The sequence below is a fragment of the Pleurodeles waltl genome, chromosome 7, assembly GCF_031143425.1.
Source record: "Pleurodeles waltl isolate 20211129_DDA chromosome 7, aPleWal1.hap1.20221129, whole genome shotgun sequence".
Classification (NCBI taxonomy): domain Eukaryota; kingdom Metazoa; phylum Chordata; class Amphibia; order Caudata; family Salamandridae; genus Pleurodeles; species Pleurodeles waltl.
In genome coordinates this window covers 971,417,326-971,433,680 of record NC_090446.1, presented here as the reverse complement: position 1 = coordinate 971,433,680, position 16,355 = coordinate 971,417,326, and the positions used below count along the sequence as shown (strand labels likewise).

Sequence of the window (16,355 nt, the reverse complement as noted above, 5' to 3'; positions counted from 1 at the left end):
AAGTTAACTGTGGGTGAAAACTATTTTGAGGGGGCTTTGATTGCGTGCCCTCGCAGTACCCCACTGATTCTAATGTTTCTCGACCTGGGGTTAAATCGAGAAGCCAATTTAATTGCTTTAAGACCCTTATTATATTGTATAAGGATTTGGACTATCCCTGAACTGGATATATATAAGGTCTCATTGCTCAATTTATAAAAGAGACCAAATGCTGCTACTATTCCTTGGATCAGACATGTGTCTAACTGGCTTTGAATGTTGGGGTTGGGAGATTATTGGGAGAATCCCCACAACTTAGTGAAATCCCATAAAAATGTTTTGAAATCAGCCTACTGATCCTATGTAAGGAATAACTATATTTGTCTCAAATCTCATGGTCGATTAACTAATCTTTTTATTGATTTTAAGTGGTACCCACAGTATGAACCTTATTTAGATATTATACCCGACCTACAGGGCAAAGGTTTATATGCTAGATTTAATTTTGGGACCTTACCGTTGTTGTCCTTAACTAGAAGTTGGGGGCTAACTCCTATTTCTGACATATGCCCAGTATGTGGTGGTGCCCCGAAAACAGTTGAACATTGTATGTTCTTTTGCCCTGCCTATTTTATTCCTTGGCCAAAATGGATCCGTAAAAATTGTTGAGAATTGGGGCTGAAAAATCATAGTATAACAATAAGGGTTTTAAAAAGTCAAAGTTCAAATGAATTAATTCTTGCAGTTACCAAGTTTTTAGTGGCAGCATGGCATATACGTTATCGCCTTTTCAATAAGGACTCATGAAGATTGTCCAGGTGGGATTTTAGATGAGTAGTTTGATATTATACGTATATATTTATCAGTTTTTTTATTAAATTATTTAATGATTGTATAGGTTATAAAATGAGATTTTCTTTTTTATGTATTGTGATACTTTGATAGTTAATTGACCAAATAAAGCTTGTTCTTGAATATCATTGGACACATCCTAATGCTCTTGTACTTTGCCGGAGAGGGGATGTGTGGGACATAAAGGGAACAGGGAACAATTAAAGAAGCTTGAGAATTATGGTAGTGAGCTGGGGAAGAGGGGAGAGCAGAGGAAGCAGCAGACGGCGCACAGGGGCAGAGGACAAAGCAAAGGGGAAGGAGTGGACCAGTGCTTAATTTGTAAATAAAAACTTGCTGGTGCCCAAAGCTCTCCTCTTAAACACTTGGCTGCTGCAATTAAATGTGCGAGCAAGGAGTAGAGGCAGTGTAACCCTGAAGCCATCTCGGACCTCTGTAATCCATTTACAGCCACTCGCTGCCCCTTTAGCTCACTCTTGCAGCTTTCTGCTTTCTCCTTTGTGACGCTTTTTCATTTTTCTCCTCCTCCGAATTTTCCATATGTGTCTTTTGCTCTCAGTAAATGCACGAGGCAGAAAAATAATTGCCGGCCCTTAAAAGCACGTGCCAGTGCTCCGCACCAGAAACCACTGGCTCAAATTAAGCACTGGGGTGGACAGTGCACAGGAGGGCAGTGGACAAATCTTAGTAGGCAGCGGACCATGCCAAGGTCGTAGCAGACTGAAGAGAGGAACAGGGTGTGGAGGACAGCGGCAGGGGAACAGAGGGAGCCAGCAGAGGGAGCAGTGAAAAACAGCATAAAGAGAATACACTATGCTCAAGTCCTTTCATGCATTAAATATTATTTGTGACGCAGACGAATCTCAACTAATTAACAAAAGCATAAACTGGCACAGTGAATGATACAAGGTCGGCAACGTTGCTCAGTGAAAGACAACATGCTGGAAACATGAAATAGTGCTACAGTGAGTAATGCTCTTTGGCTCTCCTCAGTGGGGCAAGAGTGCACACATGTACAAGGTCGAATTTGCAGGGCTTAAGATCAGTAACACTGAAGTCGGGTATGAGTGGTCTTGCTCGTTCTGCTAGGGAAAGCAAGAAGAAGCTGTCCCTGTGTCCTAAAGACAGCCACATCTGCATTTTACTTGCTGAGGCAGAATACATAATTTTTTATTAAACCACCCTTAGAACTAAAGTAGACCTCATGGCACCTTACGCCCAATTGCCAGTTACATTTGTGAGAATTCGAGTTAAGGCTGTCAGTAAATATACTTCTTCAGTTGCACGAAGTGAGGAAGAAACTGGCCTTAATCCCAGCACAACATAAATTTCATGTGGGTTTATTATCAATTTCCGGTCTGAAAAAAGCAAATCTTTGTATGTACGAACAATAAATCATCTTTCTAAATTTCAAGTAGGGCATACCCCGAAGATATGGCAAAAAATGATGATATGACTTCACTTGGCTCAATAGAAGGACTTCCAGATCACGGACACGCACATGTATGACGGCCTAAACTTAGAGTCGGTGTGCATAAAAACATGTATAAGTACTCTCATTCATTTACTCACGGGCGCTTTGGAACAGCCAAAAAGAAAAGCTGCTGAACACGGGGCCTATAAACAGACCACCTTTTTGATTGAGTTTCGGGAGAGGCAGCGATGATCAAAGAGAAATTGCTTATATGGATCCTACTTACACATAGATGCAAGGAGTACAGGCGATAGATACTGGTTCAAAAATATGAACGAACGGTCTATACAAACCTCTTCAGAGCAGGAACGCCTCTAGTTTTACAGCAGGATACAGAGCAGATGATTTAGGCAATTTGGACACCAACAATGCATGGTTTACACATGCATCGTTAATGGGTGATTTCAGTGTGTGTCTGTATATCTGGGTGGAGATTGAGAGTGAATACCAGTATAAGTGAGTGAGAGTGGAGTTACCCACCCCGAAAACTGCAGCTGTCTGTAGTTTGATCACCGTGGCCCAGATTCTAGTTTCTTCACTACGGGGTCCAGGTTTGTTTGCTAAGTTTAAAGTACAGCTTCATCTTTCATTACACAGGAAAAGTACAAAAAGCATATTCCACCATTTGATAAAGGCGCCCTTCATGGAAAACCCTTTAGTGGGTGTGTGTTGTGCTACTCAGCCATAAGAATGATCCTAACATGCTATACTGATTCTGAACTATCCTAGAAATTGGTTGAAAGTGGATGGGGGTGTACCTTTGGATAATGACTTTGGGGGAAGTTTGCCAGCAAAAATGTCAAATGCAAAGTAAATTAATTTGTAAAACTGTTTCTCCAGGTCTTTGGGCAGTCAATGAATACAGTGCAGTATTATCAGGGACTATAACTATTTGCCAGCGGTGCCACCAGGCCACAAGTATTATTGAACACTATCTGAATAACCAAGGACCTCTTTCACTCTTAGCTTATAAAGGTAGGTCGAGCATTCATGGCTTACTCCAGAAGCTGTTATAAAGTTTGGAATTCAGATACGGGTTGACACTGTAATCTCAGGCCAGGCCCCCGCTGTGCCATTTGAAAAGCTTATGTCTAATCTGTGTATGATGCTCGTGTCAAGTTAGAAGGAGAGGGCCCAGTAGACATCTTCAGCCATCATATTCTCGTTTTCTGTGGCTCATGTGCAGAACACTCCCACAGGCATCATACACAGCTCACGAGTGCACCCTTTCATAAGGTTAACAGGCCAGTCAAAGCGGACAGCTGTGCAGTACTGTTCTTGATACAGCCCCTCCGTTACCTGCTTTTGATTAAGATTATATAAAATGGACCATGTTTAGGGTGCACACCACACTCTGAAATCCCTCTTAATACTTCATCATCCCCTGTCATTACTCAAATCAATGGTATTCATCTAATCAATATCATGTGGATGAAAAGCTAAGCAAACTGGTTATGGCTTCATACTAGTGACTTGCAGCTTGCACTGAAATCTGTGACAGATGCCACCATGGAAGGAGGGGCACCACAGTTACATCACTGCACTTTTTATTGTTAATAGAAAACACAATAGAAGGCAGTCATGCTGCCACAGTAATCGGCCAGTGATCCTGGTGCAGGTGTCTTTCGTTTTAAGGAAGCCGCACCTCCAGTTGGTAGACAAACACCAGGATGAGAGCCATCTCTTAAAATGTGAACAACAGGAATTCAAAGAGGAGGAGTCGTCAGAGTAAGACCAAGCTGCATCCAGTGCAGGCCAGAAGAGACATGTGGCAAAAGAGCCATTAGCTCGCCAAGTCTCTAATGTTCTTGGCACACAAGCCAGCCAAACGGGGTGTGGGTGTAAGGAGTTTGCGGACAGGTCGTGTGCCCAATGGGGAAGTACAAAGAGGGTTCATTTCTCCATCACCTGCAGTACACAGGAGGCATGTGGGATCCTTCACCATGGAGATACTCAAAGTTCCTTTCATTCCTTGTAAAGGAGTCCGCCGAGATTTGCTTGTCGGATCATGACCGTGAAAGCGGTCACCATGCACCATGGAGAGTGACAGAACATAGAAAACACATTTCGCAGGTTACAGCTCACCTGCCTCTCAGGAAGAGAGCAATACGGCCGAAATACGTGACCTTCTGTGGGAGTTCTGTTGAGTAGCATCTGGCTGCCCTCTCATGCTGTCAACATGGTACTCTGCCCCGCCTGGGTGTGCACAATCGACATCCCTAGAGTCTGTTTTCCGGTCTGTTTCCCTGGATGTCTTTAAAGTGACGTTTCATCTCCCGCTCTGAGAAGCCTCTGATAACGCACCCCAAGCACATTTCATTTATGACTTTTGGTTGAAATGACAGATTGCCTCCTGGCCTCAATCCAGTATGACATGCCTTTTAGGAACTCTACAAAAATACGAAAAAATGTGCCAGGCAGGGAGGAAATGAGCTCATCTGGGCAGGCCGGCAGGCCCTAGCAACCTTCTCCAGCACCCATTTAGTTTCCGTTGCTTTTTATTTCTTTTTCAATATACAACAGAAGATGGGGAATTTCAATCTATAGAACCAAAGATGAACCCGACCAGCTATTGAAGAACTCCGCCACACCCTGCCCAACAGTCCACTACCCACCCCAACAGTCTGCTGCCCACCCAATCACACCCTTTCATGTCGCATAAATTCAATTCAGGAAGGAATGGACAGCTAAAGGTGTTTTAGGATTCATTCCCAGAACGGACTCTACTCTGTGACAACATAAGGTTATTTTTCAAGGTGTCTGCACTCAATGGCAGCTATAGTGTCCAGAACCTCCTCCAAAAACGACCCCAAGCAGGGGAAAGACCACAAAATATGATATATGGTACTAGTTCCTCCACAGCCCCTCCAACAATCTTTTGAGTGATTCTTGTCTATAATGTGAAGCTTGGCTAGTGCATAGTGCCATCTGTATAGGATCTTACACAGTGCCTTCCTCCCCAATGTTTGGGTAAAGTTATTGTGCGGGTATAGATTATGTCCCATTGTTTATCGTATAATATGACCCCCACGTCCTCTTCCTCAGCCACTACGGTACAGAGGATGTTGTACTGGTATTGAGAGAGATCTGGGAGATTCAGGGCCTGATTTAGATCTCAGTGGATGGAATACTCCGTCACAAATGTGACTGATATCCCATCCACTGTATTACGATCTCCAGAGGATATAACAGGATCATTATACGGTGGACAGGATATCCATCACGTTTGTGACAGAGTATCCCCCTTCGCCAAGAAACAAACCAGGCTCTAAATGTTTGAATGTTGCTGAGGCCATGAGGCCTCAAAAGAGGTGATGCCTCATGGCTGCCACATTTATAGACAGGTGTAGGACCCAGTGTCTGATATGTAAGTAATGAAACTTCTCCCTCTCCAGATGTGGAATGTACGTTTAATGCCCTCAAAGGGGCAGATGGACCTTTGAGGAAGGGGTCTTTGAGGCGGTAACACCCGTTCACAATCCACACTTTGAACCTAGACTGCTCTAGGCTAGGAGAGAGAACTGTGTTACCATGTATCAGGCTAAAAGGGAAGGGATATGTAGGAAAATTAGTTACTTTCCTCTAACTTTAGTTCTCCAGTATTGGAATCTTTCATATTCACATGCTTGAATCATTCCCCGTCGTCGAGATGGGAGCCCACGGTACATTTAACCAAGCAGTGTTACCATAGATTTAAACCTAAGGGCCCTTAGGCCTCTTAATTTAACACTCTATCAGAGTCATTTTAATAAAAAGGACCAAACTTCAGAATCCACCAATCAGGAGGCACCACCCTTTAGAATCCTCCTGAGAGAAGCTCCAGTACCTCAGATGTTCAAAGCACAAGTGCGTATAACATGACAAAGAAAAAGAGAGGTGAAGGTGAGCTTCTCCGTGGAGGCGGGCAGGTCGCATGTGAATCTATGAAAGATTCCAAAACTGGAGAACTAAAGTTACAGGTAAGTAACTAATTTTCTTACTCCAGTATTGGAACTTTCATAGATTCACATGCTTGAATCAGAGTAGCAAGCAGTACATATGCACATTGTAACACTCCTGCAATCTGCAATCTGTTCGGTACATACATTGAAAGCATGTTAACAGACACCAATATATCGAAACAATAAAAAAAAAAACATTATAGTCACATCACCATAAACATTTGGCATGAATCTGAGACGACTAGTCATGGACTATGTGCATATCTGACATCAGGATGGTGGGATGAAAGAAGTAGCTCACCTTCACTGGAAAAGGTTCCTGAGGACTGCTTGACATACCGCTACCTCCCCTAGACATAACGCTTCCAAGCAGTAATGTCTGGTAAACGTATGCAGCTCTTCCAAGTTGCTGCTCTACAAATGTCTTGCAGCGGTACACCAACAAACAGTGCTGTTGAAGAAGAAACTGTCCCCATTGAATGTGCACGGACAGAAGATTGTAGTGGCTTGCCCGCTGCTTTGTGGCAAAATTGAATTGCTGAGGCGAACCATCTAGCTATGCTCTGTTTAGAGAGTGTTTGACCCCGTCTAGGTGCACTGTAAGTCACAAATAGTTGGTTGGACCTGCAAAATGGTTTAGTCCTGTCTAAACAGAATTTAATACACCTTTTAATGTCTAGACAGTGTAATGTTCTCTCTGCTGAAGTCGTCGGATCTGGAAAGAATGTCTTGAAAACTAAGGGCTCATTCAGATGAAAATCCGAAGGCACCTTCGGAATAAAATGTGGATTAGTGCGCAAGATTAGTCTATTTTTTTTTATCTGTAAAAACGGCGCCTGTATGGAAAGTGCTTGTATCTCACTGACTCGTCTGGATGATGTGAGGGCAACAAGTAAGGCGACTTTCCAGGAGAGGAATTTCAAAGAAGCTTGATGAATTGGCTCGAAAGGCTGCTTCATAAGTTGCGTGAGAACAATATTTAAATTCCAAGAGGGAGGAGGAGGAGGTCTGAATGGTGGAAACACTCTGAAAAGCCCTTTCAGAAATCGTTTTATCAACCTAGAGGACCATAACGAAGGGGAAGAATCTGAGCGTCTATAAGACACAATCGGTGCCTTTATAGAGAAATGTGCAAGGCCTGAGTTCACTAAATGCAACAAGTAAGGTAATATCTGCTCTGGAGATAAGGAAAGAGGATCAATTGGCTGTTAATGACACCACAAACAAAACATTTTCCACTTACATGAGTAAGCCTTATTGGTGCTGGCTGCTCTGGCTTTGGATAGAATGTCCCTGCACTCTTGCAGAATGTTTAAATGTGCAAATTCCCTGTGCTCAGGAGCCATGCTGATAAGCGCACTGATTGAGGATCCAGATGCAAGATCTGACCGTTGCTCATTGTTAGCAGATGCGGAGATATTGTCAGTGGGATGTGAGGCTTCCCTGACAGAAGAAGCAGCTCCACGAACCAATGTTGGCGAGGCCAGTACGGGCTATTATGTTCTGTACGCCTGGAAGGTGCACTGTTGTGAGCAGGATGCCCTGTTGCGCCGCCCAGTTCCAGATCTTCTGAGCTTCTCTGGAGAGAGTAAGAGATCTTGTGCCTCTGTTTGTTGAGGTAATGCATCATAGTGGTGTTGTCCGTTCTTATTACCACATCTGAACCGGAAATCTTTGGGAGGAAAGTCTGTAAAGCTAGATGAACTGCTTTGAGCTCCAGCAGATTGATGAGCATTGTCCGCAACTCTAGATGCCACTTGCCACATACCCATAGCTCTTAAAAAAACCCTCCCCAACCTTCCACGGAGGCATCTGTGGTGATGGTCCACAGTGCTGGACGATGAAGAAACGATAGACTGACAGACAGATGATATTTTTGAGACCACCACACCAGAGCTTTGATGATTGCCGGAGTAATGTTTATCTGATCTTCGAAGCTTCCTGAAACCTGGAGCCATTGTAGATTGAGCTGCTCTTGCAGGGGGCGCATTTTGAGTCTTCAGAGAGGAACTAGAGGTATGCATAAGGACATCATGCCCAATAAGGACTTGAAGAGGCGTACTGAAATGTAGTCTTTTCTTTGAATCAATCTTGCTAAAAATATTAGTTTCTGCTGTCTTTCTGCAGTGGGACATGCCATGGTGGATTGAGTGTCCAGTTTTTGCCCCTAGAAAAGTGATCCTACTTGATGGTTGGGGTTTGGATTTCTCCCAGTTGAGAGTCAGTCCTAAGCTGCTGAGCAAGGAAACACTTTTTTGTTGACCTGTGTGCTCCTACATAGGGGTTTGCTTTTATCAGCCAATCGTCTAGGTATGGGAATACTTGATGTTTTCTTCTCCTGAGAAAGGCTGCAATAAGAGCTAGGCACTTCGTAAATATCCTGGGAGCTGACTTTAGGCCAAATGGAAGGACTCAAAATTGAAAATGGCTTCCGTCTTTCATGAATCTCAGGTATCTAGGAACTAGGCATCCTTTAGGTCTAGTGTAGACATAAAATCTCTGTAATTCAATCGCAAAAGGACATCCTGAAGGCTTATCATGTGGAAGGATTGTTTTCTCAAGTAGGTGTTTAATTCTCTGAGATCGAGGATCGGCCTCCAGTCCTTCCACTTGTTGGAAATGAGAAAGAATCTGGAGTAAAAACCTCTTCCTCGCTGTGATGGAGGTTCTCTTTCTATTGCGCCTTTGAGGAGCATTTTGTTGATCTCTCTCTTGAGTTGTTCTGGATACTTTGGTGAAGTTCTGCGAGGAGGATTGGGAGGAGGCATCTGGACAAACTCTAGTGTGTGTCCATGCTTTATGAGCTGTAAGACCCACTTGTCCGATGTTATGGCTTGCCATTGTTGGAAAAGGAAAATGTCACTTACCCAGTGTACATCTGTTCGTGGCATTAGTCGCTGCAGATTCACATGCTGTGCATAGGCCGCCGTCTGGTGTTGGGTCGGAGTGTTACAAGTTGTTTTTCTTCGAAGAAGTCTTTTCGAGTCACGAGACCGAGGGACTCCTCCTCCTTTGTTTCCATTGCGCATGGGCGTCGACTCCATCTTAGATTGTTTTCCCCGCAGAGGGTGAGGTAGGAGTTGTGTATGTTAGTAATAGTGCCCATGCAATGGAATGAATAAGTATGTACAAGATAAAGGTTAAGGTAATATATTTACAAGTATACAAATGTTGGAGATTACTTCCAAACGGCTACAGGCTCCCGGGGAGGCGGGTGGGCGCATGTGAATCTGCAGCGACTAATGCCACGAACAGATGTACAGTGGGTAAGTGACATTTTCCGTTCGGTGGCATGTGTAGCTGCAGATACACATGCTGTGCATAGACTAGTAAGCAGTTATCTCCCCAAAAGCGGTGGTTCAGCCTGTAGGAGTGGAAGTAGTTTGAAATAAAGTTCTTAGTACAGCTTGACCTACTGTGGCTTGTTGTGCAGATAGCACGTCTACACAGTAGTGCTTAGTAAATGTGTGAGGCGTAGACCATGTTGCTGCCTTTACATATTTCGTTCACTGGAATATTTCCTAGGAAGGCCATGGTAGCGCCTTTCTTTCTGGTTGAGTGTGCCTTTGGTGTAATAGGCAGCTCTCTCTTTGCTTTAAGGTAGCAGGTTTGGATGCACTTAACTATCCATCTGGCTATACCTTGTTTTGATATTGGGTTTCCTGTATGAGGTTTTTGAAATGCAATAAATAGTTGTTTTGTTTTCCTAATTAGTTTTGTTCTGTCAATGTAGTACATTAGTGCTCTTTTGATGTCTAATGTATGTAGTGCCCTTTCAGCTATTGAGTCTGGCTGTGGAAAGAACACTGGTAGTTCTACTGTTTGATTTAAGTGAAACGGTGAGATAACTTTTGGTAAGAATTTTGGATTGGTTCTTAGAACTACCTTATTTTTGTGTATTTGAATAAATGGTTCCTGTATAGTAAACGCCTGAATTTCACTTACTCTTCTTAGAGATGTAATGGCAATGAGAAATGCAACTTTCCACGTTAGGTATTGTATTTCGCAAGAATGCATGGGTTCGAAAGGTGGACCCATGAGTCTTGTTAAGACAATGTTGAGGTTCCATGAAGGAACAGGTGGTGCTCTTGGTGGTATAATTCTTTTTAGGCCTTCCATAAATGCTTTAATGACAGGTATTCTAAACAGTGAAGTTGAATGAGTAATCTGCAGGTATGCAGATATTGCTGCGAGATGTATCTTTATGGAAGAGAAGGCCAGATTTGATTTCTGCAAATGTAGTAAGTATCCTACTATATCTGTTGGAGATGCATGTAATGGTTGAACTTGATTATTATGGCAGTAGCAAACAAATCTTTTCCATTTACTTGCATAGCAGTGTCTAGTGGATGGCCTTCTAGCTTGTTTTATGACCTCCATACATTCTTGTGTGAGGTTTAAGTGTCCAAATTCTAGGATTTCAGGAGCCAAATTGCTAGATTCAGCGATGCTGGGTTTGGATGCCTGATCTGTTCTTTGTGCTGTGTTAATAGATCTGGTCTGTTGGGTAGTTTGACATGAGGCACTACTGACAGGTCTAGTAGTGTTGTATACCAAGGTTGTCTTGCCCATGTAGGTGCTATTAGTATGAGTTTGAGTTTGTTTTGACTCAATCTGTTTACTAGATATGGAAGAAGAGGGAGAGGGGGAAAAGCGTACGCAAATATCCCTGACCAATTCATCCATAGAGCATTGCCTTGAGACTGCTGGTGTGGGTACCTGGATGCGAAGTTTTGGCATTTTGCGTTCTCTTTTGTTGCAAATAGGTCTATTTGAGGTGTTCCCCAAATTTGGAAGTAAGATTTTAGAATTTGGGGGTGAATCTCCCATTCGTGTACTTGTTGGTGATCCCGAGAGAGATTGTCTGCTAGCTGGTTCTGGATCCCTGGAATAAACTGTGCTATTAGGCGAATGTGGTTGTGAATTGCCCACTGCCATATCCTTTGTGCTAGGAGACACAGCTGTGTTGAGTGTGTTCCCCCCTGTTTGTTTAGATAATACATTGTTGTCATGTTGCCTGTTTTGACAAGAATGTATTTGTGGATTATGATGGGTTGAAATGCTTTCAACGTTAGGAATACTGCTAACAATTTGAGGTGATTTATATGAAACCTTCTTTGATGTACGTCCCATTGTCCTTGGATGCTGTGTTGATTGAGGTGTGCTCCCCACCCTGTCATGGAAGCATCTGTAGTTATCACGTATTGTGGCACTGGGTCTTGGAAAGGCCGCCCTTTGTTTAAATTTATACTGTTCCACCATAGAAGCGAGATGTATGTTTGGCGGTCTATCAACACCAGATCTAGAAGGTGACCCTGTGCATGTGACCATTGTGATGCTAGGCACTGTTGTAAGGGCCTCATGTGCAATCTTGCGTTTGGGACAATGGCTATGCATGAGGACATCATGCCTAGGAGTTTTAACACCATCTTTGCATGTATTTTTTGTGTTGGATACATGACTTGTATGACTTTGTAAAAATTTTGAACCCTTTGTGGACTTGGAGTGGCTATCCCTTTTGTTGTGTTGATTGTCACTCCCAAGTATTGCTGTGTTTGGCACGGCAGAATGTGTGACTTTGTATAGTTGATGGAGAACCCTAGATTGTAGAGGGTTTGTATGACAATCTGTGTGGTGTGAACACTTTGTTAGGGAGTTGGTCTTGATTAGCCAATCGTCTAGGTAGGGAAACACGTGTATTTGCTGCCTTCTGATATGTGCAGCTACTACTGCTAGACATTTTGTAAAGACTCGGTGCGGTTGTTATACCGAACGGCAACACTTTGAATTGGTAATGTATTCCCTTGAATACGAACCTTAGGTATTTCCTGTGCGAGGGATGTATCGGTATGTGGAAATACGCGTCTTGTAGATCTAAGGTTGTCATGTAGTCTTGTTGTCTCAACAGTGGTAATACATCCTGTAGCGTGACCATGTGAAAGTGTTCCGATTTGATGTAGGTGTTTAGTGTTCTGAGATCTAAGATTGGTCTCAGTGTTTTGTCTTTTTTTGGTATTAGAAAGTACAGTGAGTAAACTCCTGTGTTCTTTTGTGGACCTGGTACTAATTCTATTGCGTCTTTTTGCAGTAATGCTTGAACTTCTAGTTGTAGAAGGTCTAAATGCTGTTTTGACATATTCTGTGTTTTGGGTGGGACGTTTGGAGGGAGTTGGAGAAATTCTATGCAATACCCATGCCGGATAATTGCTAAGACCCAAGTGTCTGTTGTTATCTCCTCCCAAAATTTGTAGAACTGGCTTAGTCTTCCCCCCACTGGTGTTGTGTGAAGGGGTTGAGTGACTTGTGAGTCACTGTTTGGTTGGTGGGGTCTTGGGACCCTGAAATTTTCCCCGGTTTCTAGGGAATTGTCCCCCTCTGTATTGGCCCCGAAAGCCTCCCCTTTGGTACTGTCCCTGGTAGGTAGAGGGTGTTGTTTGTGAGGTACTAGCTTGTGTGGTTTGACCTCGAAACCCCCCTCTGAAGGTTGTTTTGCGAAACGTGCCAAAAGTGCCTCTACCCTGCGGGGAATAGAGTGCGCCCATGGCCTTAGCTGTGTCAGTATCTTTTTTCAATTTTTCAATTGCTGTGTCCACTTCGGGTCCAAACAATTGTTGTTCATTGAACGGCATATTGAGCACTGCCTGTTGTATCTCGGGTTTGAAGCCGGATGTGCGTAACCATGCGTGCCTCCTTATGGTTACCGCGGTATTTATTGTTCTTGCAGCTGTATCCGCTGCATCCATAGAGGAACGTATTTGGTTGTTGGAGATATTTTGTCCCTCCTCAACCACTTGTTTTGCCCGTTTCTGGAATTCTTTGGGTAGATGCTCGATGAGATGCTGCATCTCGTCCCAATGGGCTCTGTCATATCGCGCTAGGGGCGCCTGCGAGTTAGCGATGCGCCACTGGTTTGCAGCTTGTACTGCAACCCTTTTCCCAGCTGCGTCGAACTTGCGGCTCTCCTTGTCTGGAGGTGGTGCGTCGCCTGATGTGTGCGAGTTGGCTCTTTTACGAGCTGCTTCTACGACAACTGAATCTGGTGGCAGTTGTGATGTGATAAAAGCAGGGTCCGTGGGCGGTGCTTTATATTTCTTCTCCACCCTTGGAGTTATTGCTCTGCTTTTGACAGGTTCTTTAAAGATCTGTTTAGCGTGCCTTAGCATTCCCGGGAGCATAGGGAGGCTTTGATAATTGCTATGGGTGGAGGAGAGGGTGTTGAAAAGGAAGTCATCTTCGACAGGCTCTGAGTGTAAAGACACGTTATGGAACTCTGCTGCCCTAGCTACCACCTGTGCATACGCTGCACTGTCTTCAGGTGGTGAGGGCTTAGTAGGGTACGACTCAGGGCTATTGTCTGACACTGGGGCGTCAGAGATCCCACGCATCCTGGTCATCTTGGCTCATAGTGGTATGAGCTGGTGAATGTGACGGAGTCTGTGCCGGTGATGTATGAGTTACCGGTGGTGGAGAGGGTGGTGGAGTTACCTTCTTTACCACTTTTGCTTGTGGTGTCTTTTCTTGTGGTTGGAAATCGAGTTTCCTTTTTCTCCTGATTGGGGGAAGAGTGCTGATCTTCCATGTACCACTTTGTATGAAGATCCGCTTTTGGGTGTGGTCTACATCTGTGGTTTGTAAATCTTCCTCAAACCTGTGTTTGCGCATTTGGGAGGACAGTGATTGTTCCTCTGAGTACGAACTGGCTGTCGGTTCAGTTGCTGGTCGTTTAGGCACCGAAACCGTGTCTTTTGTTGTTTTCGGCTCCGACGAGATTTTTCTCTTTTTCGGTGTCGAACTTTCTCGGCGTCGGCCATCTTCGGTGCCGCTGTCTCTGTTCCGAGCAGCCTCGGTGGTGCTGTCTCGGTGTCGACCCTTTTCTGCAGCACTTTCTCGGTCCCGAGATTGCTGCATGCCTGTGTCTCGACCCGAGTCGGACGACCTCGGCACCAGTTCGCCTTTTTTCGGTGCCGATGGACGGTCACCTACTTTATGGGTTGAGCCATGGCCTGTTGGCAGTCCCATGGGCTTTGTCTGTTTTCCCGTGTGGTGCTTGCTTCGACGTCTTACTCACGGTTTCTTCGTCATCGAATTCTTATGAGTCCGATTCATGGATGGAGAAGGCTTCCTCTTCTTCTCCCTGTTCGTCGAACCCTCGTTGTCCTGTCGGCGTGGACGCCATCTGCAACCGTCTGGCTCTTCGGTCACGGAGCGTTTTTCTCGACCGAAACGCTCGACAGGCCTCACACGTTTCTTCCTTGTGCTCGGGTGACAGGCACAAGTTACAGACCAAATGCTGGTCTGTATAGGGATATTTACTGTGGCATTTAGGACAGAATCGGAACGGGGTCCGTTCCATCAGTCTCGATGTTGCACGCGGTCGGGCCGACCAGGCCCCGACGGGGGATCGAAATTACCCCGAAGGGCTACCGGAGCTCTTCAGGATTCGGTGTCGATTCTAATCTAACCCGATACCGAACTAAACAATACCGACGTAGTTTTCCGAAGTTATGACTATCTCTCCGTCCCGAAACACGGAGCGAAAAGGAACACGTCCGAACCCGATGGCGGAAAAAAAACAATCTAAGATGGAGTCGACGCCCATGCGCAATGGAAACAAAGGAGGAGGAGTCCCTCGGTCTCGTGACTCGAAAAGACTTCTTCGAAGAAAAACAACTTGTAACACTCCGACCCAACACCAGACGGCGGACTATGCACAGCATGTGTATCTGCAGCTACACATGCCACCGAACACAGAGATATCTTTCCGCCTAGCACCAGGGGGAGGATGGTTGGGGGCAGCCAGAGCCTTGGATACATCATGGTCTGCGAGGTGAGTCTTTAGCAGGACGAGCTGAGCGTCCCCTGGAGCCAGACCTGTTGTAGGCCTCTTGTGGTGGCTGCCTTTGGGTGTAATATTGACAAAATTCCTGAGAATTTTCTGGTGTCTGTATTGCTGTAGCCTCCCCTATACAACATCATCCCACGTCCTCTCGTGGTTCGAAAGGAAGGCCTTCGAAACTGGACAGTTCCCAAAGCTTTTGCTGATATCTGTGTCGGACTTAATTGACTGCAGTGTCCCGTCAAAATGTTTACCAAACAATGCCTGGCCATCAAAAGGAAGATCTAGGATCTTATTCTGGACTTCCAGATGGAACAATATGGCGTTTAACCAACCTTGCCTCCAAAGGATAGCCAAACCTGCGAGCTGACAAAACGCAGTAGTGGCTATATCCATCGGACAATCTATTATTTCCGCTGATGTACGCTCTCCCTCATGCAATGTCTTTTTTGCTTCCGATTTAACATCCTCCAGCAACATTGCCTATCATATCTGGCTAACACTGCCAGGGAGTTAGCCGCTCTTATAATGAGGCTAGACATTGCCGAAAACCTCTTCCCGATGTTATGCAACCGTCTACCCTCTTTGTCCGGAGGTGCGGAAATTGGAGCAGAGGGATCTTCTCTGTGCCACTTGAGCATGGAGCATACTGATTTCTGGAAAGGTTCTTTAAAATCATATAGAAAGCAATCCATTTGCTTGGATGGCATTGGAAGTCCAAATGCTTAGCTTCTCTCTTTCCAAGAGATTATGGAATCCTCCAATGTCATCAGGAGGCAAATCCACTTTTGGCTGAGAAGGAGGAGCTGGAATAACATATTCATCCCACTCCAAATGGATGTCGAGGAGTTCTCCTTATTCTTGCTCTCCCTCCAAAATGTCTGTGTCATGTGGTATGGTCATATCCGGTGTGGCCACATTCAGTAGTGGTAACGAGGTTGGCCTCTGACATGGGATGGTAACCCTTGAAACGGGTGATGAAGGAGGCTGCGATTGTCCCTGTTCCTGAGGAGGAAAACACCTACTATAGTCTGCAAGCATCGCTCTCAGATCAGAAAATAAAGAGCTTGGCATGTATACATCCGCCTGATATGCCTGGTCCACTGCGTAGTACTGCAGATTATAGGTTTCGGCATACTCCTCATCATCATCTTGATATTTAACATTCAACTGTGAGGGGCTGTGCACTGTTCCAAATGGTCCCTCATCATTCTAGTCTTTATCACCCTCCAACAGACGTACTGGCATCAGAGGGGTTACTTTACTAAGTGAA

At 44.7% G+C, this 16,355-nt stretch overlaps 1 protein-coding gene across 3 annotated transcripts in view; it reads right to left on the bottom strand.

Moving 5' to 3' along the window:
- The window catches only part of RPTOR (regulatory associated protein of MTOR complex 1), a 1,432,785-nt gene that overhangs the window by 584,745 nt on the left and 831,685 nt on the right, over positions 1-16,355 (bottom strand). The gene's annotated exons all lie outside the window — the stretch shown is intronic.